The 21,914-nt window shown below is 38.4% G+C and overlaps 1 protein-coding gene and 1 pseudogene across 1 annotated transcript in view; both read left to right on the top strand.

The window, feature by feature from the left end:
* The first annotated feature begins 1,045 nt into the window (after window positions 1–1,045).
* LOC149747972 (chymotrypsinogen A pseudogene) lies at window positions 1,046–3,678 on the top strand (annotated as a pseudogene).
* A 10,595-nt stretch (window positions 3,679–14,273) lies between these two features.
* The window catches only part of ERGIC2 (ERGIC and golgi 2), a 39,988-nt gene continuing 32,347 nt past the window's right edge, over window positions 14,274–21,914 (top strand). Inside the window, exon 1 of the mRNA XM_022577867.3 lies at window positions 14,274–14,353. The gene's annotated coding sequence lies outside the window, so the exon portion shown is untranslated. The remainder of the gene's footprint in view (window positions 14,354–21,914) is intronic.

Below are 21,914 nucleotides of genomic sequence, written 5' to 3'. Positions count from 1 at the left end.
ACTACTGAACTTGCGTGCTTCAACTAGAGAGCCTGCGTGCCACAAACTACAGAGCCCATGCGCCCTGGAACCCGAGAAAACCCACATGCCACAACTAGAGAGAAGCCCGCACGCCATAACAAAGAGCCCACGTGCTGCAACTAAGACCCGACACAGCCAAAAATAAATAAATAAATAATAAATCTTAAAAAGAAGACAATTATATTCTCCACTCTCATCTCAAATTCAACAAGGTGATGTCCTGAAGGCACATAGGCAAAAAGACAGATGCACTTTGAAAAATGGTTATGGATGAGAAGCTCCACATTTCAGTGTAGGGCATGTGTTTCTGTTTTCCTAGGAGGATATGGAAATACCTGGAGCAAAGTGGTAACGTGTATTGGGATGATCCCCTCTGAGTAAATAATAGGTGGGATCTTCTGGAAGACTTTATTAAATTACAGGGTTACAAAGGGTACTGTTAGGTCAAAGTAGGTATTTCTAGAGCCATCACTGAAGAGCAAACAGTATAGACAATGTTAATATGAATCTTACGGACTAACTGATATTTGCGTTTTTCTTTCTCATCCTTTTAATTAGGAAAGTTTGTATCTCCAATCTGTTTGCCAGGGAAAGATGATAGAATAAATTTACTTTCCAAATGTATGACTGCTGGATGGGGAATAACTGAACCTCATCGTGAGTATATTTTATTACCTCTTCTAAGATTAGAGTCCAAACAAATATATGTGAAGTCTGAGTATACTGTTTACTCATTTTCAATTTTTCTGTATTTTTAATAGGAATGATAGTGGAAAATTTTTTTCATAATGGACCTAAAGGTGACTGGTTGGGCTTTAGGCCATCATATTCATTAATACAAGTTCACTGATACTTTTAAAAACTGTGTTGGTAAATATCTAGTGATGTTATTACCTAATATTTGTGTATGCACACACTCACACACACATAATTGTTTTCACAACAGTGTAGATATTTCTATTGTGAAAACCCATACTTGAAGATATATGAGCCTATTCTTAAAGCTGTGAGGCATTTTTCTGAAATGATAGGCTGGTATAAAAGGTAAATGGGTAGATATGATATCACTTATATGTGGACTCTAAAATATGACACAAATGAACTTATTTATGAAACAGAAACAGACTCACAGACAGAGAGAACAGACTTGTGGTTGCCGGGGGGGGGGCAGGGGAGGGTTGGAGTGGGAGTTGGAATTAGCAGATGCAAACTATTATATGTAGAATGGATAGACAACAAGGTCCTGTTGTGTAGCACAGGGAACTATATTCAATATCCCGTAATAAACCATAATGGAAAAGAATATGAAAAAATATACATATGTAATAACTGAATCACTCAACTATACTTCAATTAAAAAAAAAGGTAAATGGGTAGAAAGATTATGTGCAGATATTCTAGTCCATATAAAGATCAAACTCATGACTCTGGTCTCACATACACCCTATTCTGCAAATGAATTAACTACCTACAAATATCCAATAAACTAAAGAGTTATTTAGAATGCAATTTCACTTGTCAGCTTCCAGTCAGTGTCAGCACTTAACCAGAATGTCTGCTCAGCAGAAGTCAAATCAAAAGAATGAGAATGTCATGAAACCAGTGAATTAAAGTATAGACTTAATATGTAAAAAATGTATATTGTTTGCTTTATCAACAACTGATTTGGGTGTAAACTTTGTCTTTTTTGCATAAAGTGATGTTTTTATATCTTCTGAGGACTATACTAAAGATAAAAGAACCCACATAAAATGTTTTTCATTGTTTCTGTTGTATAAGCCACTGTGGAGTGACTATATTAGTTTTTTAGAAGTCACCTAACAGCATCACTATAGTGCTGAGGGGAGAATGGGTGGGATTTAACCCTCGGAGTCTGTGTATATATAAGGCTATTTTTGTTTTATCCTTTAATATCATTTGCCTATGTGTTTTTATTCCTTTTCTACTAGAAGATGAATTTCCTAAAACTGTGCAGCAGGCAAAGGTACCACTGATTAGTAGTACATCTTGTCGAAGCTACTGGGGACTGGATATTAAAAATACCAATATATGCGGAGGGGCTGCAGGATCATCGTCCTGTATGGTAATGAAGGCCTGCATTGATGAGGGCAGGAGTTTTCTTCTCAGTGTGTCTCATGAATGGGTGTTTGCTGACCATAAAAAGGTATAAATGTATGGTAGTTTTAAAATGAAAAGTGAGAGGAGTAAGTACATTGCTAAATTGATGTACTGTGATTACCAATTTGATATTTTTGTGGATTCTATTCTCAAAAGGAATTACTTGTTCAACTGCTAGGTTGAACTATGTGAAACTGATAACTTTCAACTGTTTTTGATCCACAAAAAAATGATGATTTCTTGTGGTTCAACTTCATAGCTGTATTAGGTAGCTCAAACTACCTACTTCCAGTAGCACTGAAAATATAACGATGCTTTCACGTAACTCAAAACCATCATTTAGTCATTTATATTAGATGCTTGAAACTTTCTGCATGGCACAGTCTATTGTCAGCATAAAATAAATTTATGCTAAATGTTTCTTTCAGCCTCGCCTTGAAAATGTAGATTTTGATCTGATTCAGAGATCTGTAACATCAGCCAACTACCTCAGTGGTTGTAGTTCCCTATGCTGTTATGAGCAGAAATCAGAGATGAGAGTGACTTACACACTGTTGGACCATCCCCTGCAGTTGGGGGTTAGTGTCAGCCATGAATCATGCAGCCAGAATGAACTTCCCTTTTTGCTGGTTGCAGGGAGATTCTGGAGGACCACTGCAGTGTGCCCAGGATGGGCAGTACAAGCTCATCGGTATTGTGAGCTGGGGCAGCAGTAATTGCCATCCTGCCGCACCAACGGTCTTCACCAGAATTTCTGCTTATAGAGACTGGATCACATCTGTCACTGGAGGAGAAGCATGATCACCGGAAGAGCAGCATGGTGGAATTGTGTTCCTAAGTGGGAAAGGAAATACATGACCGCGTACCTGAAAAATACGTCTCTTGTCATTGCTAAAAAACTCAATGTCACTTCCCCCAACCCTTGTCATTGAGGAGCTTGGATTTGGTGTGTACATACATTCAATATTAAACGTTGGTCACAGAAAGCTAATGTTGGTTCATGCCTCCTGGGAACTTACAATCTTAAATGTCATTAATTTCAGGTCTAGTGTACCATGTACTATATGTCAAATTTGAATACCATCATATATAATTTTACTATTTTTTTAATTTGGTTAACATTGGAAGATATGAAGGGAGATGTTACTCCATATAATTCTTTTTTTTTTATTTTAAAGATTCTTTTCTTTTAAGCTTTTTAAAAAATTTTATTTACTTATTTTTGTCTGCACTGGGTCTTTGTTGCTGTGCGTGGGCTTTCTCTAGTTGCACCGAGCAGGGGCCACTCTTCGTTGTGGTGCGCGGGCTTCTCATTGCAGTGGCTTCTCTTGTTGAGCACAGGCTTTAGGCACACAGGCTTCAGTAGTTGTGGCACGTGGCTCAGTAGTTGTGGCACACGGGCTTAATTGCTCCACAGCATGTGGGATCTTCCTGGACCAGGACTCGAACTGATGTCCCCTGCATTGCCAGGCAGATTCTTTTTTTTTTTTTTTTTAACATTTTTATTGGAATATAATTGCTTTACAATGGTGTGTTAGTTTCTGCTTTATAACAAAGTGAATCAGCTATACATATACATATATCCCCACATCTCTTCCCTCTTGCATCTCCCTCCCTCCCACCCTCCCTACCCCACCCCTCTAGGTGGTCACAAAGCACTGAGTGGATCTCCCTGTGCTATGCGGCTGCTTCCCACTAGCTATCGGTTTTACATTTGGTAGTGTATATATGTCCATGCCACTCTCTCACTTTGTCCCAGCTTACCCTTCCCCCCTCCCCATGTCCTCAAGTCCATTCTCTAGTAGGTCTGCGTCTTTATTCGTGTCCTGCCCCTAGGTTTTTCTGACCTTTTTTTTTTTTTTAGATTCCATATATATGTGTTAGCATACAGTATTTGTTTTTCTTTCTGACTTCTTTCACTCTGTATGACAGACTCTAGGTCCATCCACCTCACTACAAATGACTCAATTTCGTTTATTTTTATGGCTGAGTAATATTCCATTGTATATATGTGCCACATCTTCTTTATTCATTCATCTGTCGATGGACACTTAGGTTGCTTCCATGTCCTGGCTATTGTAAATAGATCTGCAGTGAACATTGTGGTACATGACTCTTTTTGAATTATGGTTTTCTCAGGGTATATGCCCAATAGTGGGATTGCTGGGTCGTATGGTAGTTCTATTTTTAGTTTTTTAAGGAACCTCCATACTGTTCTCCATTGTGGCTGTATCAATTTACATTCCCACCAAAGTGCAAGAGGGTTCCCTTTTCTCCACACCCTCTCTAACATTTATTGTTTGTAGATTTTTTGATGACGGGCATTCTGACTGGTGTGAGATGATATCTCATTGTAGTTTTGATTTGCATTTCTCTAATGATTAGTGACGTTGAGCAGCTTTTCACGTGCTTCTTGGCCATCTGTATATCTTCTTTGGAGGAATGTCTATTTAGGTCTTCTGCCCATTTTTGGATTGGGCTGTTTGTTTTTTTGATATTGAGCTGGCAGGCGGATTCTTAACCACTGTGCCACCAGGGAAGCCCTCACTCCGTATAATTCTTAATTTTACTCACATAGAACAGTGCCCTATGCACAGGTTTACAGGAATGGTCCCTGTAAGTTTCACAATTTCAGTGAGCAATTGACATTTATGAAATTATTTATCAGGCTTATCATTTGATTTTTAAATTTTTAGATAAAATCTTAGGATATTTCACTTGTTTACAAAACATTTATCTGAACTTCAGCTGACCAATACCCTCATCTCTCTAGGCTTAGCCAAAAACTAAGGAAGGCCCCTGAGCCTGGATACTTAATGCCAAAGCCCATCACAGAGATATATAATACAGAATAAGAAGTCTGAAGCAACTATTTTTTCTTATTTTCCACCAAAATTTATCATTTGGTTTCCAAAATTACAGCATTCAAAAAAGGAGGATAGTTTAACTTTTTAGGTAAGCACAACATAACCTAATCAAAGAACAACTCATAAAGAAATTAGCAAAAAATAAATACTTTTTTTTCTTTCTTTCTCTGATCTCCCTTTCTCTCACCCCCCTGTCCCTACCCCTCTCTTTTTCTGTCTCTCCTCTCTTTTGCAAATGCTATAAAGGGAAAATATTTTGAATTTCCCAGTATTTACTAAAAACCTCTTACATGAATATTGGTCTAAACTGCTTTAATTAATTTAAATTATACTCTTTGATAGGGACTCAGTAAATTGAAAGATGAGATTTACAGTAAGGATTCTCTAATTCTTATGTTAATTTGTTTTGTACCATTTTTACTTTGTCTCATTGAATTTCTCTCATCTTTTCAATCAGATGACATTAAGGGGGGGTTAAAGATGGGCTGTATTAAAATGTCAGGCCTGTCTAAAGCTTTCTTCTTCACAGTATGATCTGAAGGTGGTTAATTTTGGTACTGGCACAATCTCTGACCTCCTGGGACAGTGATCTGGTGGTGATGCTTGAGGGCTCTGTCAGCAAAGGACGAAGGGTTAGCATTCCATGTACTACCTAAGGAAGCTGCCTGACTTTCATATGAGGGTCAGAGACTGGTGCTCTGTTTTCAGCTTGAGTTGGCAGTAATTTTCAAATTGTTCTGTATTTAATCTTTTCCCTGTTGAATAGAACTGTGTTAGACTATTTTACTATGTTAGACTGTTTTACTTGCCCTTTCTCTAGTTGAAAGCCAATTTAACTCAGGAGGGACATAAGCTTTATTTCTTACTTTGACTGTTTCTTCTTCCCAAGAACTCTTTTTTATTCTTTCATTTCAAGGTCAAGCTCTATGTGGATTAGACTACAATCAATTTTGTAAGTTGATATAGTCTGTAAGGGTTACATAGCCAAATTAAAAAACAATTAGAGACCTAGTAACCTAAGTTTTCACTCATGTGTGTATTTAAAAATGGCCTCGTTGAGCACCTACTGTGTGTCAAGTAGGGGCACCTTGAAAAAGGAAGTTTCCCTTATCTTTAGCATCTCATTCTAGTGCAGAAGAACAATACACAAAGGTAATTCCAATTCCACATGCCATGGGAGCTGCCAGTCTAGGAGGGAACAACCAACACTTTCTGCAAGGATGGATGGAGGTTTTGCAGGAGAAGTAATGTTTGAGCTGAGTTTTAAAGCTCAAGTATTAGTTGATTTGATTTTTGTTTTATGTTTTAATGTTTTATACACCAATATCTTATGTTAAAGAAATCTGTATCAAGCTCTTTTCCTATTAACAATTACACATACTCTGAATCTCTCCTGTCATTTGGATTGTTGGAACATTTTGTTATTCATTCTTAAGCCATAAATTGCATTACTTCACTTTCTCTAACCCTCCGTCTTGTCTTTTTTTTTTTTAATATTTATTTACTTATTGGGCTGTGCTGGGTCTTAGTTGTGGCACGCGGGATCTAGTTCCCTGACCAGGGATCGAACCCGGGCCCCCTACTTTGGGAGCATGGAGTTTTAACCACTGGACCACCAGGGAAGTCCCCTCCATCTTGTCTTTTTCATAAAATTTTCAATAATATAGTTCCAATTTCATGCATATTCTTTGTCAATTTAACAGTCAACAACTTAAGCCTGACAAGTGTCTAATTCTCACCAAAGATTAACAGCTTTGGGCACTTACCTGATTTCATCTTGGTCTCAGCTTTATTATCAGTAGCATGATCACTTTCATTTTTCTATCCCCCACAGATATTTATAAAATAAGAGTAAATTTAAACCAAATTGTCAGATAGTGGTAACACAAACAACTGCTGGGGCCAAAATAACTAAGAATCTCTTAAAGAGGCAAAATGAAGCGGGGGAATTATAACAGAGGCAGTTAAGCTAGAGTAATTAAGACAGGGTGGTATTGCTGCAGAGATAAATAAACTGATCAAGAGAACAGAATACAAAAGCAAGAAATAGCGCCATCTTACATTCTCTAAATTGGCAAAATGCACAGTGTGACAAGATAAACAAGATAATGAGAATGTGGAGTGGAGGGGAACTCTCCTCACGGCTGGGGGTGGGGTGCAACTCAGATAACATGGGTAAAACTGAAGATGCCAATGTCTTCTGAGTCAGCAATTCTACCTCTAGGTAAATGCCCTAGAGCATGGCTGCAATTAAATGAAAACATCTGGGGCATGGAGGGGGGTAATTTTTTTTTTTTTTTTTTACTATTTATTTATTTGGCTGTACCAGGTCTTAGTTGCGTGGCACGTGGGATCTAGTTCCCTGACCAGGGATCGAACCCAGGCCCCCTGCACTGGGAGTGCTGAGTCTTAACCACTAGGGCACCAGGGAAGTCCTAGGGGTAATTTTTTAAACTCCTTACATGATGCTAATGTGCAGTCAGGTTTGGGAACAGTGTCCTAGGAAAGTGATGCAACCATGACCACTAAATATGTACAGGAAAGTTTATAGAAATGTGAATATCAGCAAAAGCCGGAATTCCCAATGTCCACTAGAGAAGCATGGATAATCAAAATCTATATAGTATACTCACACAGCAGTAAAATATATGACATTCCACAGGCTCTTTAGGTGAATCTTAAAAGCAATGCTGAGCTTAAAAAGCAAATTTCAGAAGAGTAGGTACCTTATAAAGCTCAGAAACAGGCAAAATTAAACTGCTCAGGCTTCATATATGGTTGAAAAAAATGCCAGGGAAAATAACCCACCATTCAGAGCAGTGGGTGGGGGGTGTGGGGATAGGATGGAGGAACCACACACAAGTGGTATTAATAATTTTCTAGTTAAGTTGGTGGTAGTTTTACAGATGTTTATGATCTTGCTCCATAACTTACATAATACTTCTGTGTATACTGAATACTACACAGTATAAGTATACTTACAGACCTTTTAAATAATACTAGCTTCTCAGAATAGAACCTAACCTTCTCTCCAGGTAATTAGAGTTCCACACTCATTCGGAGCATTATACCCTTGCATTTTCGGCAGTTCCCTTTGCCTAGAAAGCACAAATTGTCACTGACACTTGCATTCCCTGATGTCACTATTTAACTTTGCTTAGTTAACACTGGCAATTACATTTTCTACCATCTATTCTCTTCCAGGGGAAAAGGGTTTAAAATTTGTTTATCTTCTAGGTGCCAGATATTACTTAACATTTCCATTTAGGTCATTTAATCATTAAAAATAATCTTATGAAAATGTTTTGAATGTAATATTAATAACCCCTGGGAATAGGGATTAAGTGTTGGTTCTGAAACCAGAGTTCTTGGGTTCAAATCCCGCCTTCATCGTCAACTAGTGTTATGACTTTGGGCAAGTTAGCCTCCTTATACTTCCATTTTCTCATCTATAAACTGGAGGTAATAAAAAAACCTATTCATAGAGATATCCTATAGTTAAAGGAGCTTATAAATTCAAACCACTTAAAAAAGTGACTGGCACCTAGTAAACTTTCAGTTCATGTTAGTTATTATTTTGTGCATTTTTCTAAAATAAAGTTTTAAAGAGGATTCCCCCCCCGCAACCTGACCTTGGATCCTTTAAAAAATATTTGAAGAGAATAGTTAAAAAATTGTTACAAAAATGGATGAACCTCAAAATCATTATGCTAATTGAAAGAAGCCAGTCGCAACAGACTACATGTTACGATTCCACTTACATGGAATGTAGACAAATTTATAGACAGAAAGCAGAACAGTGGTTCCCTAAGGTTATGGGTAAGTGCAAGAAATAACAAAATGGGGGTGATGGAAATGTTCTAAAATTAGATTATGGTGATGGTTGCACAACTGCATAAATTTACTAAAATCATGGAATTGTACACTTACAAATTTTTTTTTAAGGAACAGTTCCAGAATTTTTACTTTAATGGCACTTTTATCAGGATGGGTAAAATCTGATTAAACTCTCATGTTTGAATGTAGTCAAAATCCAGCAATACACTGTTATGTGTGCAGGCAGAGGCTATGTCATATGTTACTTGGGGAGAGGTTGATTTTATTAAGCCTTGCTGTTCAAGAATACAGTATAGCTTTCTAATTTTTCTGTTCTTTTTTATGTCTCCATTTTTTTTTTCAAAAATTCTCTTCATAATTTCCCTAAGGATTTAATTGGGGAGTGACAATCCCATTAGGCTACCTTAGTAGCTTTCCATGTGCCGACTTCTTTACATATATTAATTTAATTCTGAGCACAATTGTATCAGAAAGGCATTCTCTTTCCCATTTTACCCATGAGATTGAAGCTAGGGAGGTTGACTTGTTTTACATCAAACATCTGGTTTCAGAGAAAAAAAAACACATAGATTTTTCTGATTACAGACTTTAATTACTATATCACATGGCTGATGGGTGTTTTCAGAAGATAATGTAGGCAAGAGTGTGGAGTTTGGACTGGGGAGATGAGACTGGGAGCATGGAGAGATTGGAACTGGGCTGGCTTCATTCACACACTTGAACATGAGAAGGAAAATAAAATTGGAGAGAGGTAAAAAGAAGACTTACGTGTAATAAGGGAGGTTCAGTTTTCAGAGAGCTTAAAAATTTCCTTGAATCCACCAGGAATTACTTGCCAGCTGCTGGTTAAAAAGACGTTACTACAGTAGTTTGAAGGAATTAGGATTTTTATTCTCTTACTTAAATGGAGTCAGGCAGCTGATAGGCAGCTCTACAAAGTTAGAGGGCCTGCAGCTTTTCCCGTCTTCCTCCTCCACCATCCTCAGTGTATCGATTCAATCCTCAAGTCATAAAATTGTTGCAGGGCTCAGGTCATCGCAGTCACATTCCAAGATGGGAAATGAGGGAGGGCAAGGAGAAAAGGGGATAAATCGCTTTCATAAAAGCCCTACTCAGTGACTATTATTTACATATCTACCTGCCAAGCCTGGGAATATAGTTCTTCACTTGGGTTTACTGTCCAGGATTCTGGTTCTAAAGAAGGAGAGAAGAGTATTTACATGGCAACCAGAAGTCTCTCCCACATATCTAATTATAATACTTTGCATTAATTTTACTTTTATTACCTTTTCTAAGAATAAATGCAAAAGAAAGTGTCAATTAAAAAGTGATACTGTGATTGTATAAAGCAAAAATTATAATTCTTTATTTCACTGCTATCCTTTTCCCACTTCCGCTAGTTATCATTTTTAATAGTCCAGGACATCTCATAACAATAATAGGAGTTTCAGAAGGAGAAAATAGAGAAAATGGAGGTGAAAAATTAAGGAAACAAATCAAGAAAACTTCCTAGAACTTAAGGGTATGTGTTGTCAGGTGGAAAGAATGCACTGGATGCCTAGCACAAGAGTGAAGACGGACCCAGATCACAGATGTCACTGTGAAGCTTAAAGGCACTGGGGACAAGAAAATTACATAAGATTCCAGAGAAAAACAGGTCTCATACATAGGGTCAAGAATCTGAGTGGCTTTAGACTTCTCATCAGGAATATTTAAATGCACAAAGATGCTTTGCCATGTGGACCTCTCCACTGGGCTTCTTGAGCGGGCTGATGACAGAACAGCTGCATTTCCCCAAAGGATGATCCAAGAGAGAGCAAGGGGGAGCTGCACTGTCCTTTATGGCCTTTGCTAGCACCCTTTAAACTTTATAATAATTGTTTTTTTGATTCCTCCTTGACAAATCATATAGTTTAACTGAATCAAGCCTATCTGCTTGGTGTATAGACCAAAAAAAAAAATAAAGTACTAATTTCCCAGCCTCATTTTTTCCATCTTTTGCCTCCAAATGAAAGCCTCTAATGGGTTCTTGTGTGTTCCTTCAGCATGGACTTGGCTTAGGATAGACATGACGTTAATGGCTTCTCCTACCTCAGACTCAGCAATCCCCATCTCTATGATGATGGGAGTGCCAAAGGGCACTCAATGTGCTATAGAGCATCACCCTTATAGATGGATGTGATACCAAAGCAGCAGCCTCAATCTGTGTCAAGGACTCAGATCTTTAATGAGGTTCCCCCAACCTAACTACCCTCCATTAGAGGAAAAATCAACTTCTGACCAAGTTTACTCATGCAGGCTGGTTCATGAGACGGTGGAGGGCAGGGGGGAACAGGTCTGACTGGCTTCTTTCCTTCTAAGACCCAGACAGGGAGAAGGGGGACCTCACTATTGTTGGTTCAACTATCCTTTACTTAGAAAAACAAGTTTAATTTGTAAGAGTATTTGTCAGGTTAGGTCCTGTTGAACAGTAAGATATACAAATGTATTCATAATTTTTAGTCAAAGCATCTGAACTCTGACCATATATTATTTACATATTTAGCTGCTTCTATATTTTTTATATGATAGGAAAATCAACTTATGGACATATCTCATATATGGGATGGAAATTATTTGACCTTTTTAGCTCAACATCAGTGTTATATAATCATATCAGAAAATGGAAAAATGTCTTCTGCTGTGCTCAGTTGAAAGTTGATTTTCTTTCTGTCATATCATCCTGGGTTTTTTTCCTTTCTAATTATGATAGTTTGTCACATACATAAAAATCACGGAGTCTGGTGTACAGCATGAAACTGGAAATAGTCTTAATGAAGGAAATTGATTGGTCATTGGGATTGGTAGCTAGTGACTGAATCTGAGGTTAGTGGCGCCATTGACTTTTGTAGATACAGTGCAGAAGAAATAGATTTGGGGTAAATTATAAAATCCACTTGCGATATATTGAATTTGAGGTGTTTCTGGGGCATTCATGTAGCAAAAAGTATTAACTTACCTTAATTTTGTTGCTTACTTGCTAAAACTTTTATGCAAACTGCAGAGAACTAAAAAAAGAAAAAAACAAACAAAAACCAGTATGAAAACACCTTTTGATCATTTGCACAAAATACAGGTTGTTTAGCACCAGTTGTTAATTCCCAATCTAACATCTATCTCCCAGTTCTCTTTTGTGGGCAATGTTACCAAACCAGGTTCATTTTACCTAGCGCACAGCAAGCCCAAATGCTGAGATGCTGAGGTTTGCAGCAAAGGCAGGGTTTTTCCACACAGCAGCCAAGCGAGGGGGCTGGAGGGCAAATCTCAAATTTGCCTTCCTGAAGGCAAGGGGCTCTGGGTATTTATGGAATAAAGAAGCAGGGCGGTCTCAGTGGGGGAGCATGGAGAAGGGTGATGGGAAAAGGTGAGGTAATGGTCATTCTGTGCAGGCCTAACTAAGCTATGGGCCACTGCACCTTCAAAAGGTCACCAAGTGGACACGCCACATGCCCAGTTTTAGGGTTGGTGGCCCCATCCAGCCTTAACCAGCTCAGCTTGAGCTAGACACAGATGACACCAAGTTCCTTGAAAATAACTCGGGCAAACATCTTATTGTTTAGGCTATGTGCTGCTTGGAGGACAAGCAAGTCTTAAAATGACCTTGATTAGTGAAGGCAGGTGAAACGGATTTGACTAATCATTACCCAGTTTCATAATACATAATGGACATTTTTTTTTCCCTTGGAAGCAAATTGTTTTCTAGATATAACTACACCAATAACATAGGATTAAGTACTCGCCCCTCTTTCTAGTTAAGCAAGGTTTCAATCTTCAGGAGGAAATTTAGTCTTGATTTAGTATTATAGAAGATGGTGAGCTGTTTTTTAAATAAGCAGGATCAAATTAGTCAGTTTTGTTTCATTGGGCCATCCAACTCTTATGGGATAGTTGTTACCCTGAAAGTAGACTACTCTAGAGACCAGGCATCCAGTGTAACTAAGTGAACAACAACCAGCTTCCAGCCACACAAGACCTCAAACAATCAGACCTACAAAGGGCTGATGGTGCATTTGTGGCTAAGATAAAGAAGCACTTTAGATATGTATTAACTCATTTAGTCCTTATAACAATCTTTGAGACATTATAGTACAATTTTATAGATGAAGAAAAGAGGACAAAATAATGAAATAATGTGCCCAAGGTCACATGCTAGTAAGTTATTGAACTGGAATTTTAACCCAGGAAATCCTAGCTACAGTGTCTATGATCTTAGACATCACATTATGCTTCTTCATAAATATGTGAAGGAGACAGAAACTTTATATCAGTTTAGAGTTGGTTTAAAGTTTTTGGACTAATCCTGAAATGAAAGTCTGGAAATGAAATTGCATCAGTGGAAACTCTTTATCTGCCCTTATTTTCTAGGACAGTTTAAATTTAGTAAAATTTCATATTTCGATAAACGTTAATTCAATAAACAAAATGATGACTGCTCCTTCGAAAGGCAGTTTAGTCTTGTGGTCAAGATTTCCCTGCCTCTCCCAGCTATCTGACATTGGGTAAATCACTTAACTGCCACTTGACTCAATTTCCTTATCTATTAAATGGGTAAATGTTATTATCGTACACAGTTGTAAAAGACTAAACGAGATGAGGAAAGTAAAGCATATAAATATTGCTTACTGGGGAAGAAAAAGCAGTGCTTACCATTTAAGAATTAGTCATTATTACGCTTTTGTTAGAATTTTTGGTCAATAAAAAATAAAATTAAAAATCTCAAAGTTCGGAAAATCTGGTAACACATGGGCTTACTCTTGAGCCCTTTTTTCCAAAGTCCCCTCTGTTACCTCTTATAATATGAAGTGTTAGGGAAAAAAGGTGAATGAAGTATTAATTTTCTTTCTCAACAAATATTCGAGTGCATAGAAAAGTATTGGTGATATAAGAATGAGGAAGACACATGTGATTTCTTACAGAGCTTACCATCTAGAAGACAAGAAAAACATTTAACAGATAATTTAAAAGCGTTACCTGTGCCTGGAAAGGAAAGTTTAAACGTTCTTGACAGAAGAAAATAAAGGGGCACAAAACGTGGTGCAGAGTTTGGAAGAGTAATACGGATAGGGCTGCAAATGTTAATTCCTGCGCCCAAGTATCTCATTCCTAACGAAGTACTATTAGAGGAGTTGAGATTCTTTCTGTAGTCTCTAAGTATCCGTTGGTAGGTAACAAAGCTCTCCTTGGAGAAGTTAATTCCTTGCTAGCCACGTGGTCACGAGTGAAATAAGTTTAAACCTCCCTTCTTCTTAGCCGAGCCCCTTTAACTTGGCTCACACCTCTCGATTCACAAAGCACTTCGTCAGCGAAAGGAATATCGCGAGAACTCTACACCGTTTCCCCGCCCCCCACCCCCCCGCTGACGTTTTCCACGGTGGTAGTCGCTTTTGTTCTCGCGATATTTCCGGGTAAACGGGAGCCCGGGCGACCGGGCTTCTGTGAAACATGGCGGTCGGCTGGGACCGTAGCACAAGGTAAAATACTGAAACCTCGCCGGGTGCTGTTTTCTCGTTTGTTCCAGGGCTGTTCAGGGCATGAATGTGGTTAAAGGGGTGAGAGCCCGTCATAGCGTTAGCTCCCTGTCTTAGTTCCTCTCTTCCGGAGAGCGGGCCGGACCGGGGAGCCGGTCTACTTACCTTCCCCGGGGTCGTTACTGGCAGGACTCTGGGCAGCGCTGCGCCTGGAAGCTCCCCTTTTCCTGGTCCAGTGTCTCTCCGCTGTCTTCCAACTTGAAGGAGTTTAGCTGCGTCCCCATAGCTGCTGATCCTGGCCCATTGCTTCTCACAGTGCCCCGTGCCCCGGTGGCTCCTCCCGTCCGCAGGGGCGGAGGGTCCCGCGTTGTGAAGACCAGCCTGATAGTGTCCCGATCGTGCCGGGTGTCTGGCTCCCATCCCCATTTCAGATACCAAATTCTTCGCAGCAAGTTGTGCTCTCTAAGAAAGAACGAGGTCTTGGCCTCGCCTCGGGAGGTTCGCACGCCGCTTAGGAAATTGAGAAAGGGGCAGGGCAGGGTGAGATGCTGTAGGAGAGACAGGTTCGAGTGTCACTACTTTTCTGAAACCCTTGAAGAGTTAAGAAGCCCTTGTTAGATAACATGTCAGCTCGTGGTAGAGAATAGCTTTGGGTATTGGTAGTATATAGAATTAATAGGTCATTGTTTGAGAAAACACGTTCCAGTAACTTTTATATTTAGGATTTAGTGCCCTCGAGACAACACAAAGTTACAAAATACCGGTTAAAATGATGCAAGACTGGCTTTCAGAATCAGTTAAAGATGAAGATACAGAAGCAGATAAAGATACAGTTAAAAACGGGATTTATTTATTTGTTTGCAGTTGTACTTAGGTATTTCATTGAACTCTAGTGTACAGCCATTATAAAGAAATGAATTAGGCTTGTTCACTGAAGAATTCAGGACTTATGTTTGTTTACTTAATTTGTTTATTGATATTTCCAAATTGATGCAATTATTCCAGTTCTCTCAGAGGAAAAACATGAAAAAAAATTTCATGGTTTTCTTCGGGGGGGAGAACGTGGGGCGGAATTTCTTTCTTTTTGATGATGAACTTCAGTCACAACTGACTGCTGTAATTGTTTGAGGGTACAAATCATAAAAATATATCAAGCTTGAAAGTCTCAGAGGAAATCAGTACTAGTTTGGAACAACAGCATCAAAAAAAAATTAGAAAAAATAATAAATTTCTTTGAGGATTAGTCATTTAATTGGAAGAAATAGTGAAACATTTTTAATAGAAGTTACTCTTTAGGCAGTCTGTGCATGCTCCAAATCCTATTTAACAGTTTTTCTATATTTATTCTGATTCTACCTCTTAATGTCATGATGGGTAAATTAACCTCTTTCTGTCTTAGTTTCCTTATCTGCAAAATGGGAATAATAATAATACAACTCAGAAAGTGAGTGGTGATGATCAAGTGAGCTAAAACATACAAAGCACCTAGAACAATGCCTGACATACAGTTAACTTTCATTAAATGTTAGCTCTTGTTATTTTTAAATTTTTGTTTTCTAACTTCTATACCTACTCACAAAATGTTGCCTTTGTTCTTAGTCAAAATATAGACTGAAGAAGATGCTTTTATAAGTAATTTCTTTGATTCCAAAATTGATTAAACTCTTCAGTCTATATGGTTAAAATGCCCTTAAACTCCATCTTCCAATTACTTGCTTTCTTAAGCCGTTATCCTCTCTTAATTACTAAGGTACAGATTCCTCTTTCTACTACTCCATGCAGTCTTACTTAAGTCTAGGTCAGTTCTAGGTCATTTCTGCCCTAGGTGCCTTGTTAACCCATTCTCCTTGCTTTTGGGGACCTTCATTCTGTTGTCAATATATTTCATGTGGGCTTCCCTGGTGGCCCAGTGGTTGAGAGTCCACCTGCCGATGCAGGGGACACGGGTTCGTGCCCCGGTCCAGGAAGATCCCACATGCCCCGGAGCAGCTGGGCCCGTGAGCCATGGCCGCTGAGCCTCTGCGTCCGGAGCCTGTGCTCCGCAACGGGAGAGGCCACAACAGTGAGAGGCCCGCGTACAGCAAAAAAAAAAAAAAAAAAAAAAAAAAATATATATATATATATATAATTTCATGTGTCTCTGACCTTTTCCTCACACTTTCCTTACTTGTTTAATTCAATTAATTTAATTCAATTTTGTATGCTTTTATTGAGTAGTTACTGTAGTCAAACCATTCTTTGAGGAGGAGGAGGTTTGTCTTTGCTTCATCTTGCTACTAGGTACTTACAAATTGTTGTGTTGCCATCACTCTATAGTTTCTTCTTTTAACTTTCATTCTATCAATTTGTATAATCCTCAGTCTATTCATGTTATTGTCACCTAACTTCACTTTCCCACCTTCCTAAAGACTTTAACATAAACCTCAAATATCCTACAAGTCTTTGCATTTCTTTTGAGAATTAGAAACAGATATTTATCAAATGACTCATTTTTATCTTGATTAAAAACTGTGAGGTAACCATTATGTCTCCCTCCCTCCTTTTAAAACAAAATTATAAAAGAATTCTGAGAAGTTGAGGATCTTTTCAAATTCATCACATAGCTGGTAAGTGCCTAGAAGTCCCCCAAGTGTTTTTGATCACAAAAAACTCACATTTATACCATCTTACTTGGCTTCCAAGTAAACCTTTTTTTTTTTTTTAAATCACTTGGAAGTTTATTAGATTTGTTTGAATTATGTTAGTGTAAATAATTTTAAAAACAAAATTTAACTCTGTTGTAAAAAGTTTTAAAGTGAAAAGAATGAGTACTTTTTTGATATCTAGTGTTTGTAAAGTGAAACTAAGTTATCTTTCATAAAATTTATTGTATTCTAATGCAATATTGTCAAGTAGTTTAAAATTACATATAAGTCATAGTTTTGCTTTTCATTTCTGAAGTTCAGTGATAGCCTGGATAATATTTGTTCCATCTCCTTTCTCATTGTTATTAATGGCTTGTGTTAGTTTCATAGGACTGCCATAACAAATTACCAACTGGATGGCTTTGAAAACTAGAAATTTGTTCTCTTACAGTTTGGGAGACTACCAGACTGAAATTAAGGTGTCAGCAGGGCCATACTCCCTCTGACAGCTCTAGGAAAGAAACCTTCCTCGTCTCTTCTAGCATCTGGGCAATCCTTGACTCCTTGGCTTGTAGATACATCACTCTAATCTCTGCCTGTCTTCACATGGCATTCTCCCCTGTGTGTCTGTGTATTCTCACATGGCCTTGTTAAAAGGGCACCAGTCATTGGATTTTGGGCCACCTTAATGCAGTATGGTCTCTTAACATCTTTAAAAACCCAAATATTTCCAAATAAGACCCATTCACAGATACCAGGGGTGAGGACCTAAAAGTATCCTTTTGGGAGACATAGTTCAACTCACAACAATGGCCATGTGTATTAACCAATTAAATATTTCTCATATTGTTAAATATACATTAAAAATAGAAGTTAGCTCATAAAGTGTGGGTAGCAGAAGATAAATTATGTCTCCATTTTTGTTTGAAGAAGTAATTAAACAATTCAGCAGACCATAAAAGTGTCATGAATTCTATATTTTAATTTTGGCAAAGCATCTGATAGTTTCATTATATTCACGTGGACACAGATGATGAAATACTAGCTGTTTGACATTTCTTAGATTGAGTGTTGATAATGTGTCTCTGTGTTCCAGCATGAAAGGTGGTTTCTTATTTCTTATGCAGTTTTTCAGAGCATTGTCTTAGTCTCAGTTATTATCAGTGACTTCCTGGAATTTGCTTGTTTTATTTTTTAGTATACACAACAGTTCAGGAGAGAAATTGAAGATATGATACTGGACTGGAGATTATCAAAGTATGAAGAGCATCACCAACCAATGGGCAAAGGAATCTAGCATAATGGCTCCTAAATTTTGTTAACCAGTACAAAAAAATGTATAGAAAAAATCAGGGAAAGGGGCTGGACTTAAGGACTGATATAGAATTGCAGTTTTTTTTTTTTTTTTTTTTTGCGGTACACGGGCCTCTCACTGTTGTGGCCTCTCCCGTTGGTGAGCACAGGCTGCGAACGCACAGGCTCAGCGGCCGTGGCTCACGGGCCTAGCCGCTCCGCGGCATGTGGGATCTTTCCGGACTGGGGCACGAACCCGTGTCCCCTGCATCGGCGGGTGGACTCTCAACCACTGCGCCACCAGGGAAGCCCTAGAATTGCAGTTTTTAATTTTATTAAAGAAAGATATCCAAAAACAAACAAACAAAAAACTTTCTATCTAATTTTATCGTAGAAGGGACATTTGACACATTAAAAAAAAGGAAGGAAATAATCTCAGAATAAAAGATTTTTAAACTGAATAAATTTAACTTAAAAAAAGAATCCTATATTGTCGTTGTATTTTTTCACTTAGGTACAGACTAGAAACTTTTGTAACAGAATGGCAGTTCTGTGGTTCTGGAAACCACTGACCTAGGGTCTTTCTAAATGCATTTTTGAAAATGTCTGACTGAGCTGGATGGAGAGGCAGATAGAGTGGGAATGGGAGCAGTGGAACTGAATGACTGGGAGGAATCCAAGGGATTGAGAACACAGGGAAAATGAAGAGTAGATTCTTCCCTAGTGAGGAAATTAAAGAGCTGGAAGGATAATTGTTTCTGCTCAGAGAGGAAAATTGGTGATTTGGATATTAGAGGTGGAACAGTTTTAAAAGTTAAGAGGAGCCAAAGCATGGCCTTGTTCATGTGTGGCTTTGTATAGAATTAAGATGGAAGTCACTGGAGAATATCTGTTAGGCTTACATGGTGAAAGGATTATCATTTTGAATGAGTGCCCGAGACTGAGTGTCATAGGGTGGTGATGGAATGGGGAAGAAGTGCAGTGAATGATCCAGGTGCTGAAGTCATTAAGGAAGTTCTAAATATATCCAGGTGTTAATGGAAGATGAATCAAGTGCTGAAGTGAGTTAGTGTACACTGTGGGTTGGAGTATGGACTCTGGAGCCAAGCTGCTTGGCAGTGAATCCAGTTTCTACCACCTGCTGTGTGGGCCTTGAAAATACTTGACTGGGGACTTCCCTGGTGGCGCAGTGGGTAAGACTCTGCACTCCCAATGCAGGGGGCCTGGGTTCAATCCCTGGTCAGGGAACTAGATCCCACATGCATGCAGCAACTAAGAGTTTGCATGCCAAGGAGCCCGTGTGCTGCAACTAAGGAGTACAGGAGCCGCAACTAAGGAGCTGGTGAGCCGCAACTAAGGAGCCCGCCTGCCACAACTAAGACCCGGTGCAACCAAATAAATAAATATTTAAAAAAAAAAGAAAATACTTAACTGTCTGTGCCTCAGTTTCCTTATCTATAAGTGAATAAAAATAGTATTTACTTTGTAGAGTCCTTTAGAGGATTAAATGAATTTAATATATAAAGTGCTTCAAATAATACCTAGCATATAATATGAAAGCTAGCTATAATTCTAATGTAGTATGTGTGTTTATTATTATTATTAGAAGATAGACTTGAAAAGGGAAGAGATGGTTGAGATATCATGTTAAAACATGCTACTTCTTTACCTGTGAGTCTCAGAAATGAAGTATGATTCAAAGATAATTACCACCAGGAGAATGTTATGTTTCATAAAGAGCAGGTAGAAGGATTGCTTTTAGAAAAACTGGAAGTTATTGGATGACTTGTTCATATCAGAACAGTGGCTCTATAGAGTAGATTGGCAAGTATTCGAGGTGGAACGAATTTTTGGATGTAGGTTAATGCTGAGCTAACAGGAATGGGACTGGAGCAGCAGCAGAGTGGCAAGGTGCTCCATTGTAGAATAGAGCTGTCTTAGCAGAAGGTGAGACACAGCCTGCTGTTGTCCACCTTTCTGTCCGGGGATGGGGGAGAGGCAGTGAGAGTGCCCTATGCATGCCCTCAGGGTCAGGCCGTGGAATCGTGAAAACTAGGAATGGAAGAAGCCAGAGGCTGGGAGAGAGCCAGGTGAGTACACTAGTTAGATGATTAAGGGAGGAGTGCTGGATAGGTTATATGAAGTGTTAGAGGGTTGGTAAAACTAGCTGCTTTCCATATCTTTATACTTACATGTCATTTACAAGAAAGCATTTATAGAGCTCATTACAATATAGAAAATTTAGAAAGTAAAATTCACAGTTTTATTCATTTGCTCAACAATGCTATACCTACTATGTGCCAACCACTGTTGTAGGTGCTAGGGATATACTGTAGTGAGCAAAACAAAAATTCTTCTTGTAGATCTTATATTTTTACATATTTACTTATCTAAGTATGACTTTTGATTGGAAAGCTGTGCTACCGTGAGTTTTTCTGAGGAGATTTCCCACCTTCCTTCTTTCCTTCCTTCCATAAATATTTATCAAGTAACCTGCTGTGCATTGGAGATACAAAGATTAAGTTAGACATGGTTCCTGCCCTAAAATTACAATGGAGAAAACAAAATTAAGCAAGTATAAATAGTGTGATAAAGGCACAGTGTTCTAGGAGGCCATGCTATAACTCATGTTTGAGGTCATAGAAGTTTTTTTTTTCCCCCTGAGAGAGAGATTTAGACTGAGACTTGAAGAGTAAATAGGAGTTAGCCAAATGTAGAGGTGGGGGAGTGGGGGAAGGATATTTATAGTAGAGAGAATAGCATGTTTAAGGAACAGAAAGTGATTTAGTATGGTTGGAACTAAGACTTTGAGGGATTGGGTTTTGAAGAGAGGTAAGCAGGGCCTGTGTTTTGAGTGCTTTGTAAACCATGTTAGGATAGGGTCCAAACTCTTTAAATGTAATGGGGACCTATAAAAATATTTTAAAATAAAATTTATATGATCAGTTTTATGTATTAAAAATATTATTGATTGTAGTGTGGAGAGTGAATTGAAAGATTGAAGATTGAAGCAATGCAGAGATAGATTATGGCAGCTGAGACTAGGCTCCTAGTAAGGAACTTCTCAATGGGCCTGGAAAAGAAATGACAGATTTGAGAGAAATTTAGGAAGAGTTTAAGTCTAAGGATGCAACTTATGTTTCTAGCTTGTGCATTTGGGTGCATGTGTCATCATTAACGAATATAGGGACACAGGAGGAGAAAAAGGTTTGGTAGGGTGAAGTATTTATTTTTAGACTTGTTTTGTCTGAATTGTCTCTGGAATGCCCTAATGAAAATGTAATAGAAGGCAAAAAGATATACATGTCTGCAGAAAGATTTGGACTGGGAATAAAGATTTGAGAGGAATCAACATGTAGATAGAAATGGAAGGGATGGGAGATCACTTGGGGGAAGTGTGGAGGTTGGGAGGAGGGCCTAGTGTCCTCTGAGAGGAAGAAGAATCTGCAAAATAAGCCAAAGAAGATCTTAGAGGTAAAACAAAAATCAGGAGTATAGTATTACCTAAGCCAGGGTAAGAGACTGTTTCAAGGAGAAAAAGAAGTGATGAATAAGTGAGAAAATATATTTTCTCAGAAACAAAATTGATTAAGGGCTAAAAATTGTCCGTTGGGTTTGGTACTAAGCAAGTCGTTAATAACCTTGCT

This window comes from Delphinapterus leucas, chromosome 11 (assembly GCF_059928025.1).
Source record: "Delphinapterus leucas isolate spDelLeu-1000000601 "Yukka" chromosome 11, BTC_Dleu_Yukka2, whole genome shotgun sequence".
Taxonomy (NCBI): Eukaryota; Metazoa; Chordata; class Mammalia; order Artiodactyla; family Monodontidae; genus Delphinapterus; species Delphinapterus leucas.
This window is presented reverse-complemented; position numbering and strand designations above follow the sequence as displayed.